This window comes from Eubalaena glacialis, chromosome 19 (genome assembly GCF_028564815.1).
Source record: "Eubalaena glacialis isolate mEubGla1 chromosome 19, mEubGla1.1.hap2.+ XY, whole genome shotgun sequence".
In the NCBI taxonomy this organism is placed as follows: domain Eukaryota; kingdom Metazoa; phylum Chordata; class Mammalia; order Artiodactyla; family Balaenidae; genus Eubalaena; species Eubalaena glacialis.
This window is the reverse complement of record NC_083734.1, coordinates 4,923,143-4,948,039: the sequence shown is the minus strand read 5'-3', so window position 1 is coordinate 4,948,039 and position 24,897 is coordinate 4,923,143. Positions and strand designations below refer to the sequence as shown.

General features: G+C 44.2%; 1 long non-coding RNA gene across 1 annotated transcript in view; it reads right to left on the bottom strand.

The window, feature by feature from the left end:
- LOC133079484 (uncharacterized) overlaps positions 1–11,884 on the bottom strand; it is a 254,696-nt gene extending 242,812 nt beyond the window's left edge. Inside the window, exons 1-2 of the long non-coding RNA XR_009698210.1 lie at positions 11,784–11,884; positions 7,142–7,195 (exon numbers count right to left, since the gene is read on the bottom strand). This is a non-coding gene — a long non-coding RNA (uncharacterized LOC133079484). The remainder of the gene's footprint in view (positions 1–7,141; positions 7,196–11,783) is intronic.
- Between the last annotated feature and the right edge of the window lie 13,013 nt (positions 11,885–24,897).

Here is a 24,897-nt window from a genome sequence, read left to right as displayed (position 1 = left end):
AAATAAGTCTGTGGGTGTCACAGAAAGAGTCTTGGCATGAAAGTCCACACACTTAGGCTCTGACTGAGGCTCTGCCGACCGGGAGGCCATGGGAACTTGAGGAAGTCACTTGGGTCCTCTGGGCCCCTGCTCGTTCGCCTCTAAAAGGAGGGGTTTGGACTGGAGGAGGCTTAAAGTCTCCAAAAAATTACATAATTTTTAAGGTACTGTCTTGGTTTGAATTGATTCAGTGCCTTCCTCTTCCCCTCCCCCGCCGCAGAACTGAAAGGGCCTTCTTCATGTCATTTACCTAATTTTAAAACCCAGGTAACACATTTTTAATGGAGAAAAAGCTGAGGAAAACAAAAACAAAAAGGAAAAGAAATATCGTGGGGTCAGAGACACAAGGAAGGATGGACTTAATAGCCAGAAAGAAGAAATTCTCACCCAAAGCTATGGAAACCCTGAGCCTCCAGCCTGGGCGTTTTCCATCCACCGTCTGCTCAGCGGCCAGGGCTCCCGCGCCCACCATTTCCTGGTAGATTGAGTCCCAGCCTGCATGACAGTCTCGTTTTTCACTGAATGCATGCAGTGAATGCTAAACTGTAATCTCTTTTTGCATGCTTCGGTTCCAAATTCATAACCGGAGGAGAGAGTCCGCTGTCTGGAGCAGGCGAGCTCTGTTAGCTGCTCTGCGGGCCCAGCCAGGCAGTCCTGCAATCCCGTGGCTTTTTCCCTGCTTCACACTTTGTCAAAATGCATCACGAGTGACACAAAGAAATGGCCACTGGAAACTCCCCGTTTTCCAATCCTTTTACTTTCTAATTGTTCTTCTTCTTCGAGGCTTGGCCATCCTCAGAATAGGCCAGGGTCCCCGCCTGGGCTGCTTTCATTTGAGAGCGGGATGCACTGCATCACAGAGGCCCTTCCCACAGCTCTGAGCGGGGCGGTGCTGTCCTCATTGTCTCAGGCTCTGCTTTCCATGCCCTGGGCTGCCTGAGATGCTCTTTTCCCATTACTCCAAGTGGCCAGTCCGTTCCCACACTATGAAAACTTGATCGAACAAGGAAGATGTGGTAACAAAACGTAAAGCGGGCGTGCCAGTGAGACCCCTCTGCTGGCTTCCACGGCGCTCAGACTGCCGTGCAGGGACCAGGAGCCCAGCCTGCCTCTCCCTCTTCACCTCCAGCCATACTGGCCATCACATCCTTTCTCAAGAAAAGCGCCTTTGTGCACACTGTTCCCTCTGCCCTGAATGCTCTCTCCCTAGATCTCTCCATGGCTACCTCCTGTTTGTTGTTATCTGCAGAACAAGCCCAGCAGTGTCATCCCTGAAAGAGCAAACGCTGCCCTGGTCTTCACTGGCCATGCACAAGGCCAGACTCCCGGCGCTGGCATCAGTGACTCCCCCTGAGCCACTCTGACCACTGGATCCCACTCTGCCCAGATGCAGGCCCGGCTGGACCTACCAGTGAACTGACAGCCCCAGGAGCAGCCTCAGTCCGTATGCCTCGCCCTGGTCCCGCAGCTCCGATATGACTGGTTCCCCAGCGCCTGCGTGGTCACCCATTTGGCATCACACCTTTGCCAGCTGTATTCTTTCCCGGCCCACCTCCCCACTCCTCTGCTGGTACTTCCTGGCACGGCCTCCCCACTAGACTGCGTGCCCGCACATCCTCGACTCACAGCCTGCTTCTCAAACCTACCCAGGTGAGTCTACACTCCTGGTCCTTCTCTTCCTGGTGGCATTTTCTAGTTTCTTCGCAGCTCTTGAGCTCTGAATATTTTTTCTGTATATTAATTGCTTGCTGTTTAATATTCACTGGCTTCTATACAGAGAGAGAGAGAGAGAGAGAGAGAGAGAGAGAGAGAGAGAGAGAGAGAGAGAGAGAGAGAGAGAGAGAGAGAGAGATCCGTGAAGGGAGAGAGCTCTGCATCTGTCCACACTGAGCATAGTGGGTGCTCCATAAACGTTTGCTGAGAAGTGAATCAATTCATTTACAGCTTACTGTGATTCTGAGCTGCTCCTTGTCTTTTAGTGGAGTTTTCCACTTAAGGCTCAAGGTATCCTACAAAGCCTTCCTACATATCTGGCACCCCCACTAAAGGAATTTCAAGCCACTGGAAAGTTCTTCCCAGTGCCTCACAGATCACACTCCAATCACCAAGGCACCCAGAGTCCACCAGCTCTGCAGGTAAGACCTGAACTTAAAGGGCAGTTAGACAGACAGTGTGATAAAAATTGAATGGGTCCTTGAATTCTTGGGACAGTGTAACTATTGGAACTCTGGACTCTTGCCTCAAACTTAGCTTGTTTATTTCTGGCAGATGAAAAAGCATGTTTGTCCCAAGTGGCCATCCTTTGCCCTGCAGGGTTTTCTCTGTGGTTAAGTGGGTCTTGCCTGGCCCATCCATCTAAGTTCCCTGGATCCAGGGCACCAGACATTATCTCTTGTTTGTTCACCATTGTATCTCCAGTGTTTACTATAGTTACTATACACAGTGGACACTCAATAAATACACAATGGTTGAATGAATGAGTGAATAAATGCACAAATTTCACTCTTCCCAGAGGGAGAACCACTAAAACCCACTGAAAGAACACACTAACAGAGTAGAATCTCAGGAGCCCCCGATGAAGCAACAGTGACAATGACTAGCCCACCAAGAGAAATCACAGTGTCAAAGGATAGAGGACACATGGCATTTAAGGAGAAACATGGGATCTCCCATGACTTCTGCACAGGCAACCATGGGTTAGCCTTAAACAGATGGGCTAATTTCAAGAAAACTCCAAAACCAGTACCTTGTTTCCAGAGCTGGATTTTCTGCCAAAGAGGTCTAAATCACTTTTCTGATCACATGGGACACATCCAGGCTCCTGTCTTAAAATGCAAAGTGACAAAGGGGTCGTGAGCACTGGGAAATGTCTTGGAAGAGGTGCTTGGCCCAGAGAGAGGAGGCTGCAGAAACTGCCCCAAGAGCTGAATGAGATAATGTACGAGAAGGAGTTTTGTAGAGCATGAATCTCTTTACCCACACTGTGTGTTTTGGTGATGATGATAAAGATGGCTACTAAGTGTCTTCAGTGGATAATTAGCCCCAGACTTTGTCTCATTGGAAAGAAAGAGAAAAGTCTGTGTGGTCCTGCTGGACCTTGATCACAGGTCCCTCTTAGAACATCCCTCAGGTAAAATCTGCATAGGTCGCACATGAAAAGATGTTCAACGTCCCTAGTCATTAAAGAAATGCAAATGAAAACCACCATGAGATGCCACGTCACACCCATCAAGATGGCTATGATCAAAGAAAACAGAAAATAGCAAGTGTTGGCGAGGGTGTGGAGACACCGGAATGCTGTGCGCTGCTGGTGGGCGTGTAAAGTGGTGCAGCCGCTGTGGAAAACAGTACGGAGGCTCCTCAAAAAATTAAAAACAGAATTTCATGTGATCCAACAATTCTACTTCTGGATAGACACTCAAAAGAAATGAAAACAAGGACTCAAACAGGCATTTGCACTCCCATGTTCATTGCAGCATTACTCACAATAAGCAAGATGTGGAAACAACCTAAATGTCCACCAAGAAATGAATGGATAAAGAAGATGTGGTCTATACACTCGGTGGACTATTACTCAGCCTTAAAAAGGAAGGAAATTCTGACTTGTGCTACAACGTGAACCTTGAAGACACTATGCTAAGTGAAATCACCAGTCACAAAAGGACAAATACTATATGACTGCACTTATATGAGGTCCCTAGATTTGTCAAATTCACAGAGACAGAAAGTAGGATGGGGGTTGCCAGGGGCTGGGGGAGAGGGATGGGGAGTTATTGTTTTTTTTTTTAATTGGAGTATAGTTGCTTTACGACTATAAGTATAGTTTCTGCTGTACAGCAAAGTGAATCAGCTACACGTATATATATATATCCCCTCTTTCTTGGATTTCCTTCCCATTTAGGTCACCACAGAGCATTGAGTAGAGCTCCCTGTGCTATACAGTAGGTTCTCATTAGTTATCTATTTTATACATAGTATCCATAGTGTATATGTGTCAATCCCAATCTCCCAATTCATCCCAACCCCCACTTTCCCCCTTGGTATCCATACGTTTGTTCTCTATGTGTCACTATTTCTTCTACAGAGTTATTGTTTAATGGGTATAAAGTCTCGGTTTGGGATGATGAAAAGGTTCTGGAGACGGCTGGTGGTGATGGTAGAACAACAGTGTGAACGTACTTAATGTCACTGAACTGTACGCTTAAAAATGGCTAAAATAGTAAATTTTATGTTACATATGTTTTACCACAATTAAAAAAACAAAGAACTCAGAAGAGCTGAGGATTCAGTCCAACCTTCTGGCTTTTGGGGAAGAGAAGAGAGCAGTGCTCCTGAAGGGCCACAAGCCCCCTGACTGGCTCTGCCCAGAGTGGGTGTGACTGCTGTGCCATGCTGACCAGCCTGCCCGGCCCGCTCAGACACCAGGTACAATGATGCTCTCAGCAAGCTGTCAGCTGGTTTGCCTGAATGAACCCTCCTGACAGACTGTTTGCTGCTCTTCAGACAAAGCTAATTCTGCCAGAAACAATGAGAGTGGCCTGGTGTGGAAGTGCTGGATCATGAATCACCAAAGTCAGAGTTCCCTTCAGTCCACAGCCAAAAACACCACCCCCTGGATTAAAAGGAAGGAACCGCTGATGAAAGCAACAGAATGGATGAGTCTCAGAAGCAATCTGCTGCATGAAAGAAGTCAGGGCACGGATGTGGTGATCCCATTCAAACGAAGCTCTGGAATGGGTAAAACGAATCCCTGGTGAAAAGACTGCAACAGTATTCACCAGGAATGAGGGGATGGAGCACGGGGGTGTGGCTAGCTGACAAGGGCTACCAGGAAACCTTCAGAGATAATGGAAATGTCTTACATCTTGACAAGGGTTTGAGCGGCATGACTGTATTTTTAAAACACATAAACTATGCGCTGGATCTATTCATTTCATTGTACGTAAATCTGATCTCTTAAAAAGAACTACACACAGAGATGGAACTCTAGTTAATGCTTGATACGCATTTGGAAGTACTGATGTCTGCAACTTACTTTGACATGAATTTAAAAGTAAGATGAACTAATAAATATGGAGAGACAGTGATGAGACAAAAGGAGAAAAACACTGGCAATTGTAGAATCTAGGTGTCACGTGTATGGGTATTTATAATTCTTTCCATTTTTATCTAGAGTTAAAAACTTTTATATAAAATGCTAAGGGGAATAAAATTATGCTTTAAAAAATTATTTTAAACCACTTGATTCTTAGCACATTGTAGGACCAAAGAAAACATCAGAACTGCATGCCCATCTGATAGCACCTAAAATAGTGATTCTTAAACCGCTCCCCCGCCAAAATTTTCAGGGACCTCCTCTCCTTCAGGAAAAAATACCTCTTCTTTAATATGGTTTATATTTGGGGATTCTACATAAGATTTTTATTTGAAAAAAGTGTTTCCACCATTTTAAAATGTGGATGCCTCTCAAAACCGTGTCATCAGCATTTGGGACTGGCCAGTCATGGCTGGGCAAGGCTGTCCCTCACGTTGATGTACTCGGGCATCCTCGGTCTTCAGACACTAAAAGTCAGTGGCACCCCTGCCCCATCACTGTAGCAATTTTTAATGCCCCCATTCATCTTTTCCCCTGCTCCCACTGACTTGCTCGTATCCCTTTAGAGTTAGCACTACATCTAAGAAACCCAGGTCAACAGGTCTGCCCGTAAGTGGAGAAAGCTGTCCTACAATAGCATCTTGCCTGCAATTCTTCTTGAGTGTTAAAAATGCTAAAGGAACCCTGAGAGGCTGGTTTCTACCATCCAAGTACAGTTCTCCTTAAGAAAAACCATCATTCTCCCACCTTTCCACACTGAGACCTTCTGGTCTCCTGGTAAACAAATGGCTTTCAGATACTTTCACATCTTGACTCCAGGAGAAAAATGACTGCCTCTATCACGCCAACATTTGTACATCTGGTCTACCCATAATTCTACTGGCAGTTGACAATGAATAAACTGGCATTCTGGTACCCAAAAATAAAATCAAAAAAAGACCACCATGCTTAAAATCCATGATGAAACGCAAGCAGGGGGGCAAATGTTAGGGCACATCATCAGTTTATACTTCTGTCTCACCCTCTATGGGGGCAGTGGCCTCAGAAGAGGACAGTGGTCAAGTGGCACCCCCTTTTCCCCAGACAAACCGCTTTCCCGTTGGTTTCGTGTAAGAATGTGCAAATGGAAAATGAGTGGAAAGCAAGCTGGAACAGATGTCTAATATCATTAAAGCTGGCTCCGAAAGAATCCAGATCTCAGTTTGGTATATTAATGCTCTATTTATCTTTAAGCACAGATGGATATTTTTATTAGTATTACTTTGTTTATCTGGTTTCGAGAAAGGTTAGTCCAGGGGGCAGATGCCTGTGTTATGAGAGCACATTCCTGCCGAGAGTCAGAAGAGAGGGGTAGCCTTTTCAGGGGAACTTTAATTAGAAAAGCCAAAGTTATAAATGTTGGCAGCTCTCGCCTGATCTAATGAGGCCAGTTGCAACAACAAACAGAAAGACAAATAGGACACTGGCAAGCCTGTGTCTCCCCACCTCTCCTCCTCACCAACCCAAGAGAAAAACAACATACCACCACCTCATTCCCAGATGTAAAACAGACCATGACAGAGTCCAAGTTCTCAGAAAACAGATGCTTCATAAGCAGCTGGTTATCACTGAGGATGACCAAGAGCAAGAGGCCTGTTACTGACGTCCCAGTTATGAATGCATGGACCTTCCAGAAGCTTCTGGGTGAAGCAATCTCTATTATGGATTTTATGGCTTTTCTTTTTTTTTTTTTTTTTTTTTATGGCTTTTCTTATACGACAGCCTGGGACCCTGGGGGAGGAATGCCCCGTGTCCTGCCACAATTATTACCTCTAAGTTTGTTTTTCACTGGAGCTGATTTCTCATTAGTCTCTCTTTTTAGAGGACTTACATGGGACCATGGATCCACTTGCCCAGGAAATTTCTCACTAGGTTGGATTAGGAGAGTTTATTTGCCTGATGGTTCTCCCGGGAATCATGACAATGCATTTGTTTTCCTCACTCATCACATAATTTTTTACTACTCACCTTTTTGTTGACTCCTTTTTGCTACTGTCCTCTCTGTACATCTACTTAGCAGGTCTGTAAGGAAAAGAGAAAAGCTTTTAGAATCCAAAGGTCTGGGTTTGAGGGTCACCTCTGCCTTGTACCCTGTGAGCAAGGACACTCCACTTACCAATCTGTGTCATAATTTTCCTACCTCGAAAATGGGAATCATTGTCTTTATCCCACCCAACTTACAAAAGTTAAAGGTGTGAATTCATCATGTTCCATCCAAAAGAACGCTCCGCCTCTTGGACAGCATGCTGTTTTGTCTTCCTAAATGCTCATGTACGGCTCTCCTTGGACTCCTCTCCTCCCTCACCTCAATACCCGCCTGCTCTATCTCCCAACTCCATCATCTTCTCGGTTGAAAAGACAGAAGATGCTTCAATCTCTGTACCCGTACCTGATGCTATTGCAGAAGACTCCCCACTGGTCTACCCACCCCCGTCTCTCCTATTCATCTGACACGCACTGACCCAGGTGAACCTGCCTGACCCAGAGTCACACCCTGCTGCTCCTCGATGGCTTTTGATGGCTCCATCTGGTGTATTATCTCAGTTGGGTACATTTTGCCACATACGAAATAAGATACAGACGACTCAGCCGCTGGCCAGGGCTCTCCTGTACAGTCTCACTCCCCCTTCCCACCATAACTTCCCCAAACGTTCCCTCCAGCAGTGTAGGAGTTGGCCCATCTGAAGCCTTGCCATCCCCTTGTGTTGCTGGGAATATCCACCCTGCGCTCCTTCTTCCTGGGATTCCTTTCTAGTCACCTCCTCCAGGTGTTCGCGTCTCAAGGCAAACCTCCATGAAGCCGTTCCTGCTTCGACTCTGCAGGAAGTAGCTGTCCTCTCTGCTCCATTATCTGTGCCTCTCTCACCCACTTAGCTTTCCCTCCCCTACCGCCTGCTTATTTACTGCATGTCTATTCACGTAATAAAGTCCTCGAGGGTGAGTCCTGTGTCTGAATTGCTTCCCAGCCCCACCGCGCCCCTTTGAATCAAGATGTGCCACCAGGAGCCTGGGCCAGTGCCCGCGCTGGGGAGCCAGGCAGGTCTGGGCACGTCCAGCCTGCCGGTGCCAAGGTGCACAAAGCCCCGAGGAGCCCTCTGGGAAGGAGCCCGTCCTGAGAGGGAAGGCGAGCAGAGCAGCGCTGCCCCTCACAAAGCCTCAGTCATGAAGCTGGGGCTTGGGTGTCGAGAAGAGCATAATGTTGGCCTTTCAGCTCTGCCTCCCCGCCCCAGAGCTGTTTACTAAAAAAATCTAGAAGGTGCTGGAACACAAACAGCACAATTTTAAAATCCCTGGGAAAACACTGGTTGTGGAGAGGAAGCATTCCCCAGACTCTGAAAGGCTCCAGAGGAAAGACACGGGGCTGATGCTCTGGTGCCTTAAGGATGCAGCTCAGCAAAATCCCACAGGAGCAGAGAGAATAAAGAAAAAAAAACCAATGCAGATGTTACATGAGACCTATCCGTTTATTAGTGAACACATGTGAGATACCTCTAGAGACCCCACCCCCCCGCCCCGGGAAGTAATTTGTGGGGAGCAGGGAACTGCAGAGGCTGGAGATCCTGCAACAGCAGGTGGGGATGGGAGCACAGATAACACTGCAGGAATGAGGAGATAAGAGAACCAGCCGTGTATACAAAACAATTTTTCCAAGTACATACAGCTCCCAGGTTTGGGTCTCTGTGATTAATTGGTTCTGCGGGTTTCTCTTGGTTATATAAACACAGTCTCACAATCTTGAGTCTTGTCACTCTAGGATTAACCTGTCTCCTGGGACCTCCATCCCTTCTTACGTTAAATTTTCTATTTTTTAAAAAATCCCTCCCCCCAACCCCCATGTATTACATCTATTTGCATCATCCCTCTAAGGCTGCTGCAAATAAATCTATTGAGCCGTGGGTACCTGCGTCACAACTCCTAAGAACCTTTTGTTTGTCACTGCACATACTGCAAACACCAGGTATGAGCAAAGGAAAAACCTGTGATGCACGTCCCTGGTGTTTGGGAACTGGTGGAAGTGGTGGCGGGGGGAGGGAGGGGAACTGGGATAAGACAGACTATCCTGCTTAACTGCTCCTCATTTCTCATGCCTCATGATTATTCATTACATCTGCGCATTGATACAATTTGCTAGTTTTCTGAGTAGGCGAATTGCGCTTAATCATCTTGGCATTTTTAAATGTAAATGAAAAATCGCCCAGTGCTCCGAGCCAGAAGCGAGAAAGATAAATAACACGGGGAAGCTGGTGGTTGCCCGTCTGTCATAAACTTTCATTAGTTCTGACAGCCTGTACAACATAAGCAATGAATGATGCTAACTACACTTCCTCGACTCGTCCGCTCCCATGTCACCGGCGCTGCGCCGGCCAGAGGAAGTGCCACCTGCCGGGGCGTCGGGATGGAAGGCACGCAAGCCTTAGCTGGCCTCAGGACGGCCACGACAAGCACCCTCGGGGGTGGACTCGGAGACTCCCGGCCCACGTGGGACGGCGCTCTCCTGGGACTCACTCATCAAGCAAATATTCCCTGATGCCTCCACGTGCCAGGCGCAGCCCTGAGCACTGGAGGGGTATCCAACCAATACAGGGGAGAACAACAAGCGCCAGGAGGAAAACGCACCTGGGAAGGGGGGGAGGATCCCTGACCGCGGCTGCAAGTTGCCTCACTGACCACGGAGCCTCGTGGGCAGTCACGTCCTGGAAATCGGGGACAGACTGGGGGTCCTGAGTCTCTTGGGGTAACTGGCATAAATTAAGATAAAGACGCCCTGTTTCCTCTTCCCTTCTCTTCTCTTCCCATCCTGAACAATTCAGCCTTAAAGCTGTGGAGTGGGTCAGAACAAGGGCCAGCACCTGTGCAGGAACGGGAGGGAAACACAGTGGCCGAGGTACAAGAGTCTGAGCAGGTGAGGAGGGCATCCCATGAGGGGAGACTCGGCCGTGGAGGGCGAGGGGGAATTGGTCACATACAGGAGCATTGATCAAATCAGTAAATCAGTTAAGGAAATGAGGGCCTGGCTTCACTATCAGAGAAATGAAAGGGAGAAAGCTAAAATAAACCCTGTGCTGTTGGGTTGGAACTGGAGGGATGAGAGTGAACAGGTAGTTTTCAAAGACAGAGCCAGACACAGAAATAAATACAGATGTATATACACATTCCCTTGCTGTGCCACTGAGAGAGCTTGGGAGCAAGCACACCCAATAGGGATAAATACACCTTTCTTTTCATGGGGTGGCTGGTAACAAAAGCTTAGAGATGCCTGGGGCATCATTATCACCATAAAGGGAAAGGCTGCCTGGGAATGAAGTAGACGGAGGAGGAGGAAAGTAAAGCGACAGAATCCCAACGACATCATTTGAACTGCTGGATCCAGCCATGCCTGAAGCTTATGTTATAAGTGAACAAATTTCTTCTTTCCTTTCTTTGTTTAAGCTTTTACTTGAGTTGTTGTTGCTTACAGAGGAAAGAGTTCTGATCATCAATTTGCTCAACAAATTCCTGATGATTGGTCTTAGTTAAATCACAACTTCAAATATTCCAAGCATCCTAGTTCTTTAGAGGCATTTGTGTATAATGCGGTCATTCATTTAGCAAATACTGATTCGGTGTCTACTACGTGCCAAGCACCATTCTAGGTTCCTGGGATACATCAGTGAAAGAAAGCTGCCCGAAATCCCTGACGTGTGGAACTGACGTGCTAGCAGAGCGAGACAGACGATAAACAACACACAATTACCAAATAAAGAGAAGAGTGTAAATGCTGTGGCGGGAAATGGAAAAGAAAATGTAGAGCACAGGAAGGGGGTGACAGGCATCCCAGTGTAGGAAAAGCTACCGTTTTAAATAGGGTGGGCAGGGTAGGACACAGTGGGACGGGGACGTCTCAGCAAAGGCTGGAAAAGCAGGGAGTGAGACGATGACGAGGGAGAAGAGGGAACCGCCAGGGCAGGGGCCCTGCGGCAGAAGCAGGTCTGGGGTGTTCCAGGAACAGAGGGGAGTCGCTGTGGTGGGGAGAGAGCTGGGAGCCGGGGGGTCATAGAGGGAAAGGCTGGGGCAGACCAGGGAAGCCCTTAAGAGCATTTTAAGCCGTCAGCTTTGAGTGAAAGCAGTCGGCATCACATCATTTTCCGCAGAAAACTGCATGGTGTCGGGTGTTAAAAGGAAAGCTCTGGCGGTTCTGTGGAGAACGGACCTGGGGGCGGGAAGGGGGCAGCAGAGGGGACCGGTGGGAGCACCCGGTGGGAGATGCTCGGGGCTCAGCCAGAGCCCTTCTGGGGGGGAGTCGGAAAGAAGTCGAGGATTTGGCGCCTGCGCAACTCTCCTCCCGAGAGAATGAGGAAAGGTGCACGAGGTCTTCCTACTGTTACGAAAATGACTTTCATCTCACAGATGCCCTCCAAGGGTCTCAGGGTCCCCGGGGTGACCAGAGCACACGCTGAGAAGCACTGGTGTGGAGAAAGGTTCCCGTTTGTGAACTCGCCGGGAAACGCCCCGGAAGGAGAGGCCTGGGGGTGGAGGGGCGGATGGGTCCCAGAGAAGCTGAGCAGCAGTTTCGTCACCATGAACAATTCCCGGCGATAAACAGAATCTGGGTAATAAAACAAAGTCTAACCTTTCTTCTCTTCTGTGCTGAGTCCAGTCTCTCTCGCTCACAGCGGGCCGCGGGCATGGAGCTCGCACGCGGCCCTTCAGCCCGGAGTTCCCGGCGGGAAACGGCTACACCTGCACCTCAGCTCGGGGCCGTGCGCAGAAGCGCTGCGCACGACACTCAGTCCAAGATGGCGGCGGCGGGCCGTGTGCAGAGACGCTGCGCCCGACACTGAGCTCTCGGGCCGCCCCCCCAGAACCCCGCCCCCTCCCCGCCCTCGAGACCCTATAAAGCAGCCCTGCGCCTGCGTGTCGGGGAAGCACATACTCCAGAACAAGCTCGCGCCTCTCCGTTCTCTGATCCGAGAACAACGCTTTCCTTTGCTTCTGAACCGAACTCGGTCTCGTTCTGTTGGCTCCAAGGACACCGGGCAGGAGGACCCTCATTGGGGTCCCACTCGAAAGGTAATCGTTATATATACGAGTTTGCAGTTCCTAAGGTAAATTAGGATTTCATTCAACTTTTGCAAACTTTTACAAAGTTAGCCGATATTTAACAGTTTGTTGGAGGGTCCATTTCTAAGGACAATACCGTAAAGATCAAGACAAAAGATCTCAAAGCCTTAGCCTGTAATTCTCTGTGCTGATGCCTCTGCTGCACCGTTCTCAGTGGCGTGTGGTCTGGTCAGCCCTGGGGGACCCTGAGACCCTTGGAGGGCATCTGTGAGATGAAAATTATTTTCGTAATAACAGGAACACATTATTCACCTTTTATCATTCTCATTCTCTCCTGAGGATGCACGCAGTAGAGTCCTCCAGAGACGACGTGACATGTGATGTAACAATAAATTGAGTGTCATACAGAGTGAAGAAAGTCAGAAAAACAAATATCATATATTAACACATATATGTGGAATCTGAAAAAATTGGTATAGACGATCTTGTTTACAAAGCAGAAATAAAGACAGATATAGAGAACAAACATATGGATACCAAGGAGGAAGGGGGGGTGGGATTGATGTATATACACTATTGATACTATGTATAAAATAGATAACTAACGAGAACCTACTATGTAGCACAGGGAACTCTACTCAGTGCTCTGTGGTGACCTAATTGGGAAGGAAATCCAAAAAAGAGGGTATATATGTATATGTATAGCTGATTCACTTTGTTGTACAGTAGAAACTAACACAACATTGTAAAGCAACTATACACCAATAAATAAATTGGGTGTAGGAACAGATAGGAGAATACTGTTGTCTTCTATTAAGCTGCGATATTGTAATAAACATATATTTAGTCTTTGTCCCCGGCTTCTGGCACAAGACTTTTACTTTAAATCTTCAGGGGTTTCCTGAGTGATAGGGGTGAGAGGAGCATCTTTTGTTTTACAGAATGAGCTCCTTCCAACTGTACCTGGGTTTATGCTAATGAGGTGACTCTTAGTGTTCCCCACCCAGCCTCAGGGTGGGAGCTGGTTGCCAGAGGGACCAACCACGTGATTAAAGGGTTGAGACTCTCAGCCCCAACTCCCCAACCTCCAGGCAAGGGAGAGGGGCTGGAAATTGAGTTACTCACCAGTGGCCAATGATTTACTCAATCATGACTGTTTTTTTTTTTTTTAACATCTTTATTGGAGTATAATTGCTTTACAATGGTGTGTTAGTTTCTGCTGTATAACAAAGTGAATCAGCTATACATATACATATATCCCCATATCCCCTCCCTCTTGCGTCTCCCTCCCTCCCACCCTCCCTATCCCACCCCTCTAGGTGGACACAAAGCACCGAGCTGATCTCCCTGTGCTATGCAGCTGCTTCCCACTAGCTATCTATTTTACATTTGGTAGAGTATATATGTCAATGCTACTCTTCTTAATGAAACCTCTTTTCCAGCTTTGGGATTGGTGAACACACGGATGTGGGAGGGCAGTGTGCCCAGAGGAGGCGTGGAAGCTCTGCACACCCTCCTCCCCACTTGTCCCTGTTTGGCTGTTCATTTGAACCCTTTATAATAAACCAATAAACACAAGTTTCCCTGACTTCTGTGAACCATTCTAGAAAATTATCGAATACAAGGAGGGGGTTGTTGGGACCCTCATTTATAGCCAGATGGTTAGAAGTACAGGTAGCAACCTGGGACTTAATTGGTATCAAAAGTGGGGGCAGTCTTGTGGGACTGAGCCCTTAACTTGTGGGATCTGATGCTAATTCCACATTAAGTAGAGTCAAAATTGCAGTGAATTATAGGACACCCGGCTGGTGTCATAAAAATTGCCTGATGTGTGTAAAACCCACACATCTGGTATCAGAAGCTTTGTGAGTGCATGAACAAAGGAGAAACACAGGGGTGTGTTTTTATCCCCAACAAGCCCATAATATGTTATGTGTGTGTATTTCCCAGTTCTGCCCTCTGAGAGAATCTAGAAACACAGGCACCCCAAAAGCAAAGCGCATAGACCGTCCAGATCTTGATTTCTAAAAACTATCACGTGTTCACTACAGAAACCAGGGATCCTTAGAGAAATGGTCAGGGCAGGGGGCCTACAAGGTGGGCCTGAAAAATCTTGCTGTGTCAGAGGAAAAGAAGGGTTCAAGCTGATGGGCTTGTGTGGGAAGGTCACGGGAGCTGCTTGAAAAAGCCCCCACTGGCCACATTTAGGATGATTGGAGTCTGAAAAACAATATACTTGAATAAGTAAAAATCCACGATTCTACACTGATAATAATAGAGAAGAAAAGAAAAATTACTTTTGGCTTAGATGATACAAATATGATGAAAAACTTTAAAAAAATCAATTTTCCAAAATCAGGGTAGTGGTTGTCTACAGGGAAAGGGGGAAGGGAGCTGACTAGTGCGTAACACAATTTGCTCTATTTACATGTTTTATGGATGTTTCTGTATGTATCTTATTTTTTAAAAAAACAAACAAAAAAGACATCTGCCACAAAATATGTGATCCATCGAATAAAGGCTAGAAAGATGAAAGATCAAAATTAGTTACCCATGGAACTATAGATGATTTTTAAATTCTCTTCCTTTTGCTTTCCTTCTTTCCTAATTTTCTGGGGTAAATATGCATTACTCTAGTAACATGAAGAAAACAAAGCCAGAAGGTTGCCCTCTGCACGTACAATGCACACGGCTAGCACAACCTGCGTGCAACAGCACGAAGTGAGATGTATCACTCTTTCATGATTTCATTATAGGCACCTCTGTTTTTCTTCTTACGTATATCTTTCCACTTTTCCTTCTTTTATTCTCCAACAGATGTTGTAGAAACAGAAATTTAGTTATAGATGCCTAGATGGAGCACAGCTCTTTGATTAATGTACTTGGAATACTTCATTCGGATCAGAGTTTCATTTCTGACACAATGGAAGAGAAGAGAATATGAAAATGTATGTGGTTGGACTGCGAAATAATGAGACTTGGATTTTTTTTTTCAGTACCAAAATGTATCTGGAACTCCTCTTGAGTTCTTCGGAGTTCAAGTCACATTTCTTCAGGAGCTTCGGTAACATAAATCTTTCAGCTTCGAGGGTGAATTTCATTTTTGGAAACAACCAAAAATCACTCAGAGCCAAGTCTGATGAATAAGGTGGTTGATCGAGCAGGAAACTACTTTTTTTTTTTTTTTTTTGGTTAAAAATGAGGTGCAATTGTAGAGTGATGAGATATAAAACATAAACTAGCTCAGAAGTCATTCCAAAGTGGAATTCTTTAAGCGTTTTGAGGCAGTTTTGTGAGGAAAAAAATGTAGAGCCCCCTAAAGAGAGTATTGTGAAAGAATAGTCATTTATCATCATCCCCTATCCATTTCTCTCACCAAATGAGGACATAACAGTCTCAGCCCCCATATATCCTGGGACCATCACTAATCTCCCCGAAGGGGACCCCCTCATGTGGCACACCCATGTGCCCTCCCCCATTCTAGAAAGTGGTTTGAAATGCTGTCCTCGCCTCACGGAATTGAGTACAATCATCCATAATGGTCAACTCTTCCACACTTCCTTAAAATTAAAATGTTGGGGTTGGGTATCCTGATCTCTCTGGACAGAATCACTAGCCAGTTATTCCAACATCTTCCATTCTCTGAATCCCTGTCTCGGCAACTAAGGAGTAATTACCTCTTGTTCACTAAAACCAACCCGAAGGACCTGTATCAGTCTCTGGGTTGGGTTCCTCCCTTCCTAGGATGACTGTTTGTTCCTGGGGTCATTTTCTACCTGGAGTCTTCCCTCTGTGCAGCTGGAACCTGGGGGCCAGCGCAATTCATGTCAGAAGGTGCCTCTTTCCAGCTTTAGACTCTGAGCAGTTTCTTCTGTATCACAAACCCAGGCCACCCCCATCTCAGCGTAACCTTTCCAACAGGACACCCTGAGGCTGCAGGGGGACCAATAGACCTGGTCCCACAAAAGACACCCTCTTTTTAAAATTTTTATTGGAGTGTAGTTGATTTACAGTGTTGTGTTAGTTTCAGGTATACAGCAAAGTCAATCAGTTATACGTATACATATATCCCCTCTTTTTTTAGATCCTTTTCCCATATAAGCCATTACAGAGTATTGAGTAGAGTTCCCTGGGCTATACAGTAGGTCCTTATTACTTATCCATTTTCTATATAGTAGTGTATATATGTCAATCCCAATCTCCCAATTTATCCCTCCCCCACCTCACCCCCTGGTAACCATAAGTTTGTTTTCTACATCTGTGACCTTACTTGTGTTTTGTAGATAAGTTCATTTGTACCCTTTTTCTAGATTTCACATATAAGTGATATCCCATGATATTTGTCTTTCTGTGTCTGACTCTCTTGATGAGAAAGTAAACCAGCGCCTGGGACTGTGGCTGATCTGAACAGGGTGAGATCAAGCCAGGTCCCGAGGCTCCGTCTCCCCCCACTCAGAGCAGAATATCATGACAACGGCAGGTTGACGCAAAATAGATAAACCCCCAAAAGTTCCTAATGCCTAAAAATTCCATCGAGCTTTTAAGTAATTACGTTTCAAAACATGAAAGGAGTGGGTGAGGAGTTAGGGCTGTGAAGGCCACGTTGGCGGCACATTTCCACAACCAGAGTCAGCGTGCGCCGTTGGTGGAACTTGGTTCTGGTTCCAGCAAACAGTATCCATTTCAAAGCCTCCCTTATTTGTCAAACTAAGTTTATAAACACAGCTATTTGCTCATAAATGTGACCTTTAAATCACATTGCTCTAAACACAGACTCACTCTTTGAGCAAGCTGAGGGTGGGTGGACGGCAGGGGATGCCTAGAGAAAAGCCTTGAAGGAGCCGCACACAGCCTCTCCCCAGCCGCTCAGACCTTAAACAAACCTCCTACGGCCCATCTCTGCCCACAACTTCACCAGTCCTTCCAGTGAGTCCATAGATTTCCTTTTAATCTCTTGAGTATTCACTACGTGCAAGGTGCTAGGTGGACGTAGTAAAGGTACACAACTTGAGAGAACAGTCGTTGTCTTTAAGGACTGCATGCGCAGCCATAAGACACCCACACAAATAGTATGACCTGTGGCAGCGTTTGAGAACTACGGTCTGAAAGGTATCTGGATAAAGTCACACTCTGAAGGGGAAAAGATCCATCTTGCCAGTGATGAGATGGACAGGGAGGCTTTGAAGAAACTGACTTCTGAGTGGGTCCTGGAAGAATGCTTATTATTTTGGAAAGCAGAGAAAACGTGAAGATCATTTTAAGACGAGCAAGCAACATGAGTGCAGCTAAGGAGCAAGAGGGGTGAATTAATATTTATTGAGCACATCATGTATACAAGGCATTATGCTACCTCTCACGGGAAAAAAAAAGGACAGCAAGTTTCATCAGAGCAGATTGTTCAATTATTTGGAAAGGGAAGGTTTATAATCTTAAATAGCTCTGGTATCAGAACTGCATAAAGCAGGAAGTGGTAAGATAATAGATTATACCACCATCGAGAACACCGTTTAAAAGACTGTCAGCTCATTCAAAGGCATTATCTGTAGGCATTATCTGCATTTGGGTATATTATCTGTACCCAAACTGTAGGGGTAGGAAGAGAAATAAGGCTGGAAAAGGTGGTTAGAAGTAATTTGACGAAGTATCTTGAATGCCCAAATTAGAAATTTATAGTTTGGTTTGAAGACCCTGGGAGTCATTAAGTGTTTGAGGGTGAACGCAACTCTAAGCGATGTTTGGGAAATGAATATAGCCTCAAAGTAAACAAGTAAATATTCCAAATGAGGGAATACTGAAGAAAGGAAAGCCAAGTAAGTTTTGGACGAGGGCTTTCGTTTAACATTTATATACCAGGTAGTGTTCTCTTTATATCAATTTACTTTCCATTCCATTGAAAATTCTATTTTGGCATCCTTGTTTCCTTTCCTCATTGCTTTAATTCCATCAGCAGTCTGTTCATTTCAGTCTTCCGTATTTTCCGTCCCTTCTTCTGTGCTAGAATTGATTTCTCCACCCCAGGAGGATAGGAGTGTTCTCAGCTCTTTACGTTCATGGACTAACTTAATAACGGCCGTCTGAGGAAGGTAACTGCTCTCCAACGCCTAGAGTCATGCCCCAGCACCTAAAACAGCTCATTCTATCATCAGTGCCTGAAAAATATTTGTTAAGTGAATCCCATTTTACAGATGAGAAAACAAAAGCATGTAGAGGTTATATAAGCTCCTCAAGGTCACATCACTCTAAATTCTGGAGCTGGGCTTCCATCTCAGACATGAAATTCCTGCATTCTCATCACAATTCTTATCATAATTGTTTATCTCTTTCAAAGATGTTCTTATTCACCTTCATCTAGCCAATCTCTCATTTATCAACTCTTTTCATTGGCCCAGCTTGGTATTTACCAATCCTTATCAGTTTCGGAGTCAAATCATCCAAAAATTTCTGAAATGTTCCTAGAGCTCAGTGATGTGAAGTATCTTCATTCTCTGGTTGGGAGTATTCAACATATTTTCACAGTTCCGTGCACTGAAAACGTTTTGGGTTTGGTGCCCTTTTCTCTAGACCTTTATTTCTGGGTTTCTTGGTTATTACATCTAGAGTTATGAGAACCAGAAAATCATTCATCAAGACACAAATAACAGATGGATTGGATCATAAAAAGGTGATTGAGAGGAAACTAGTTAGAATTCCAGTTCCTATGTGTTCAACATACAACAAAACACACACACACACACACACACACACACAACTAATCTCTATCTGCAGTTACTCTGCCATTGCCTTTACGATAGACAATCTGTTCCCTTACCCCTGGCTGTATGCTTAGCACTCTGAGTCCTTAAGTATAGGATTGATTATACTATTGCATAAGGTTTTTTTTAAGTTTCTAGGGGTTTTCATGAGTTCTAGGTATTTGGTATTTATTCTTCGCCAATAGATGTTACAATCCTTGAAGATGAGAAGCAGGTTTCTTTCGTATAACAATTTCTCTTCCATTTTCTCTCAGCGTGTGCTGGAGTGTATAGAGGATGCTAAATAAATTCTCCGTGCACACACACACACAAGCACACATGCACGCACACATATACACACACACGTCACATGCACACACACAGACACACATGGTAGCAACCTGCCCTCTTTCAAACACCAGGTATCTAAGTTGTATTTTGGACCTGGCTTTTCCTCCTTTGTTGACTGACTCTCCTGTAAAAGTTTCATCAAGAAGAAAGTAAGTGCCTCAAATGAACTTATCTACGAAACAGAAACAGACTCACAGAGAGAACAGAGTTGTGGTTACCAAGGGGGAGGGGGATGGGGGAGGGATGGACTGGGAGTTTGGGGTTAGTAGATGCAAACTATTATATATAGGATGGATAAACAACAAGGTCCTACTGTAGAGCACAGGGAACTATATTCAATACCCGGGGATAAACCATAACGGAAAAGAATATGAAAAAGAATGTATATATATGTATAACTGAGTCACTTTGCTGTACAGCAGAAATTAACACAACATTGTAAGTCAACTATACTTCAATTTAAAAATATATTAAAAAAAGAAGAAAGTAAGTGACTTAGCTTCCTGTATAAGCTCACATTCTTCAATAAACAGCTTTACTTCTAGCATATTTGAACCAAGGACTATGTATGCCATGGCTCTTTCCTAGGATTTTGATGACTGAATTAGACAAAGTCTTATGGCAAGCAAGAAAGATTATAACTTCATACATTAATTGTAAACATAGCTACTGAGCATCAGGGCATGCCAACTAATTTAGGCACTACATATAAATATTAGATGCAAGACCCTTAACCCTAAGAAACTCTTAGATTTATCTGAGAAAGAAAATATGATAAACCTAAGATAAATTGATTATGTAAGATTGTGAATTCTAAGTGACCAGTAGTTCAGACAATGAGGATTATATGAAATCAAAAGAGAGTTTTATATGGGCTAAAATGGTCCATAAAAGCTTCACAGAACTGGGACTTTACCTTCAAGAATGGTTATATTTCAAATCAGCAGGAGGTAGAGCTTTGCCTTGCTGTTTCCTCTTCCTGGAATGTTGCTCTATCGATGGCTGGCTCCCTGGTGTCATTCTGAGGTCCTAGACTCAGTGTCACCTCCTCAGGGACATCTTCCTTAACTGCTGCATCTAATGGAGCCCCCCTTTTGTCCCCAAGTATAGCACCTAGTTTTAAACCTCTCTCTAACACTTACCTATCTGATATTTTTAATTGTCTTTGCTTATTTGTTTCCTACCTGTCTTCCTTCTAAAAGGTATGTTCCATAGGAGCCGGGACATTGTTTTGTTCAACTGTGTTCAGAGTTCCTTAAAGATTGCAATAGTGCTCAATAAACATTAGAGAGATGCACGAGTGGGTGGATGGTTAAATGAATCATGAAAACAGTGTGAGGAAAGACCTGGAAGAGGTAGCATGCAAAGAATAAGTCTGATAGGCGACAATTCCAAACTCAAATGGAGAGGTTACATAAAGGAGTGGCGGGGATGAGATTGCCTAGTAGTGAAACAAACAATGAATATAAACAGGCAATTCACAAAATATAAGATCAAAATATCAAATAAGCATACAAGACACACACACAGCCTCACTGGCTATTAAAGAAATGATGCAGAAAGTAATTAGCATTAAAACAGACAACACTTAAAACTGACCAAAATGTTTAAGACAATAAAGCCCAGAGTTGGCAACATTTCTCAAATTCAGCACTATTTCTAGAAGAAGCCATATGTCCAATATGTCAATGGACCCAGCGGTTCTACTCTTAGAATTTATCTCAGGAAATAATAGCCAAAATTGAGCTTCAAGAATGTGAATCTCAGGATTGTATATAAAAGTGAAAAATTGAAAACTGCATAAACATGTCGCAGTGGGCAATTCGTTTAATGGATTAGGGTGTGTTCGTGATGTAGAATATTATGCATTCATTAAACAGGATGCTTCAGTCATCAAAGATGTTCATGAGGTTTCACTTAGTAAAAAAGTCACTTATAAACAGTGTATATATGGCATGATCCCAAATTCATAAAGACAAAACAAAAATAAAATTTACGTACTGAAAATAAACTTAACCTTCAGGACCAAGCTGGTCAATAAAGAATTACCTGCCATATCCGCCAAATGAAATGAAGTTTACATAGTTCAATGAGAAAGTTTAGTGCAATTAGTGATAGGTCTAAAGAAAACTAAGCAAACAACAATGTGAGATGATTATTACTTCTAGGGGAAACAAATTGTATGATAAAGGAACAATTGCTTTAATGTGCAACACGCCTCAGCTGTGACTAATATCTGCATGCCTTTTTTTAAACCATTTTAAAATTTTATTTTATTAAAAATTTTTATTTTTTTATACAATTTTAAAGGTTACTTTACATTTACAGTTACTACAAAATATTGGCTATATTCCCTGTGCTGCACAATTCATCCTTGTAGTCTATCTTACACGCAACAGTTTGTACCTCCTACTTACCCACCCCTATATTGCCCCTCCCCCATCTCCCCACTGGTAACCGCTAGTTTGTTCTCTATATCTGTGAGTCTGCTTCTTTTTTGTTATATTCACTAGTCTGCTGTATTTTTTAGATTCCACATATAAGTGATGTCATACAGTATTATACTACTCAGCCATAAAAAAAGAGTGAAATTTTGCCATTTGCAGCAACATGGATGGACTTGGAGGGCGTTATGCTAAGTGACATAAGCCAGACAGAGAAAGACAAATACTGTATGATATCTGCGTGCCTTAATAATGCAAACGCTAAACACAACAAAGAGTGTGATCGAACCTTGTTGCTCTATGTGCAGAAAATGGGAGGGGCAGTGTATATGTGGGGTGACGTAAGACAGGTAAACTCCCTTCCCTGCAGAAGAAAACCAATAGATGACATCCCAAATAAGAATCAATGAGTAGCAGTAGAATGATATATTTAGAGACATATGCCAGAATAAATAATAATGGGATTGAAAGCGAGTAGTGTGGCTTAGAGGTGGGACGTGGCAGTTTTCAGTATAACTACTATTAAACTTTTCCATAAACATGTGCCTAGATTGACTTGATAAAAAGTTTCAAATGGAAATGAGAGTTGAGATTTTGAAAGAAATGATTTTGATTTTCTACTTAACCTGAATTCAGTCACATACCAGGTTTTACTTTACATTTAAAACAAACAACAACAAAAAATCAGCTTCCAAATTTATTGCATCAAATCAAACAAACATTAAGTTCTTTCTTATTTACTGTCTTCGTTCAGGCTGCTGTAACAAAATGCCACAGATTGCATAGCTTATGAACAACAGAAATTTATTTCTTACAGTTCTGGAGGGTGGGAAGTCCAAGATCAAGCTGCCCGCGTGGTCTCATGCTGGTGATGGCCCTTGTGCTGGTTCACAGCCCACATCTTCTCCCTGTGTCTTCACATGGTGGAATGGGCAAGGGTACTCTATGGGGTCTCCTTATAAGGGCCCTAATTCCACTCATGAGGGCTCCACCCTCATGACCTAAGCATCTCCCAAAGGCCCCACATACTAATGCCATCACATTGGGCATTGGGATTTCAACACATGAATTTGGGGAGGGGACACACAAAACATTCAGTCCACAGCATTTACGTATCAGTCTGTGAACTGGTGTTCTATGGTATGTTTACAAAGATAAAAATGCAGTAAGAAGCACGTGCTTCCCCACCCTTGTGGACCCAAATGACTCCTAATGAATCAGACCAGGATCAATAAGGCTCTTCCCTCATGTTGGGCTGCACCCCGCAGGCCTGCCCAGCCTCAAGACGGAAGGAGGAGCCCAGAGTCAGCGACAGAGACATCGATGGTTTAATGGATGGAGGAGCTTACACGCCCGAAGCAAGGTCCTGGAAGTACATCCCACTGTGTGCGGCAGACTGTGGGCAGGACGTGGCAGCAGTCTTTGTTCCTGGGGGAGCAGGAGGTTACCAGTTACAGGGGTGGCTCATCGGTTACCAGGGAAACCAGCAGAAGAGCACACCCCTCATCGAACCTTTGATAAGAACCATCGGGGCCAGGGGCACTCACTGAAATATGATTGCTTTGAAGGAGCAGAAGCCCAGGGGAGACTGAGCCCTTGAGAAAACATGAGACCTAAGCTACCTACTTCTCCTTCAAGACCCAGTTCATCATCTAAATTAACTAATATTTTTCCTTAACATATCGAAGATATGATTTCACTGACTTCTGGCTTCTACTGCTGCTGGTGAGAAGTTAGGCATCCGTCTGAACAGCAGCTTTTCTAGGTGATCTGTCTTTTCTCTATGGCTTCATTTAAGATCTTGACTTTGACTTTAAGTGTTCTACATTTTCATGATGTGTCCTAGTAGGTATTCCTTCTTACACATCCTTTTAGGAACTCTGACTTCCTGAATCTCAGCACTGGTATCTTTCATCAATTCTGGTCATTTTCTTATCCACCATCCATCTCTTCAAACATCGACTCTCCCGTCTCCCTCTTCATTCTCTCTTCTCCTTCTGGGTCTCTGATTAAAGATTGTCCATCTCTTCTATTTCTAGAGGAAGTTTTATTTGACTTTTTCAAATCTGCTTGATCATTTTCATGGTTTCTTTTCCCTTGCTCATAAGTTTAACCTCTTATTTATTTCTTTAGATATGACTCTTTTACAGTCTGTCTTTGACAATTCCAGTATCTGAAATCTTTTCATGTTTCATACTGATGTCCTTAGTTTCTGCTGCCTCTCAGTCATGGTCACTTGCTTCATTATTATTTTGGTATTTCTTATATAAATTAGTATCTTCTGGAAGTTTTTCCAAAGGAATTTTTTGAGGTTTAGTTTGAAGGTGGGTTCCTTCAGAGAAATCCTCCAAAGAGGGTTTGGGTTTCTGTTTGCCAGATGCCAGCAGGTACGACCAACCCAAGATCACTTTAAATCAAATTATAGGCTTGAGAATTTTTCAAAGATTTCAGTTAGTCTAAATTTTGCCTGCAAAACAGTGTGAGGAAGAGACGGGTATAGACATGGTTTCAAAGGGGACACTTTCTTTCCTTTACTCAGCATTCAGTTTCAATCAGGTAATTTTCTTTGGTGTCCACTGGGTGTCAAGATAAATTCTAACTCAATTTTACATGGATAGCCTTTGGGGGAAGGGGTAGTCCCAGCTTTAATGATGGGGTCTCCTATTAAACACCGCACCTTGGGCAGCTCCTAAGCCATGTCTTCTGCCCCTTGAAGCTGTGAAAACAAAAGCTTTAGGTCACCAACGTCCAGCAAATATTCTTTAGTACTCTGCTCATCCCTGCACATTTCTACTTTCACTTGATTTTGGCCTCTAATGAATCCTTATTTTTATAACAGCTTATCAGTACAGGCTTTTAAAATTTTGATCGCGTTTTAGCCTGACTTTTATTGTTTTCAGAGGAACAATGGATAAGAGCTGCAAGTCTGCCACCCTGTTGGAAATAACTGTCTGAAATTATTTGTTTTCCCAATTGCCTCCCCTGATATTGAACTATTTGTGAACAAGGGACCACGTCCTGTTTATGCATCACCTGTCCCTGTATGAGGAGCTCAGTAAGGGTTCGCTGATTAAAATTATGAGTGAATACAATTTTGATTAAAGCACCCCTTCAAAGGGATACACTTTTATTTTCTTTGATAACTAGAAATTTAATG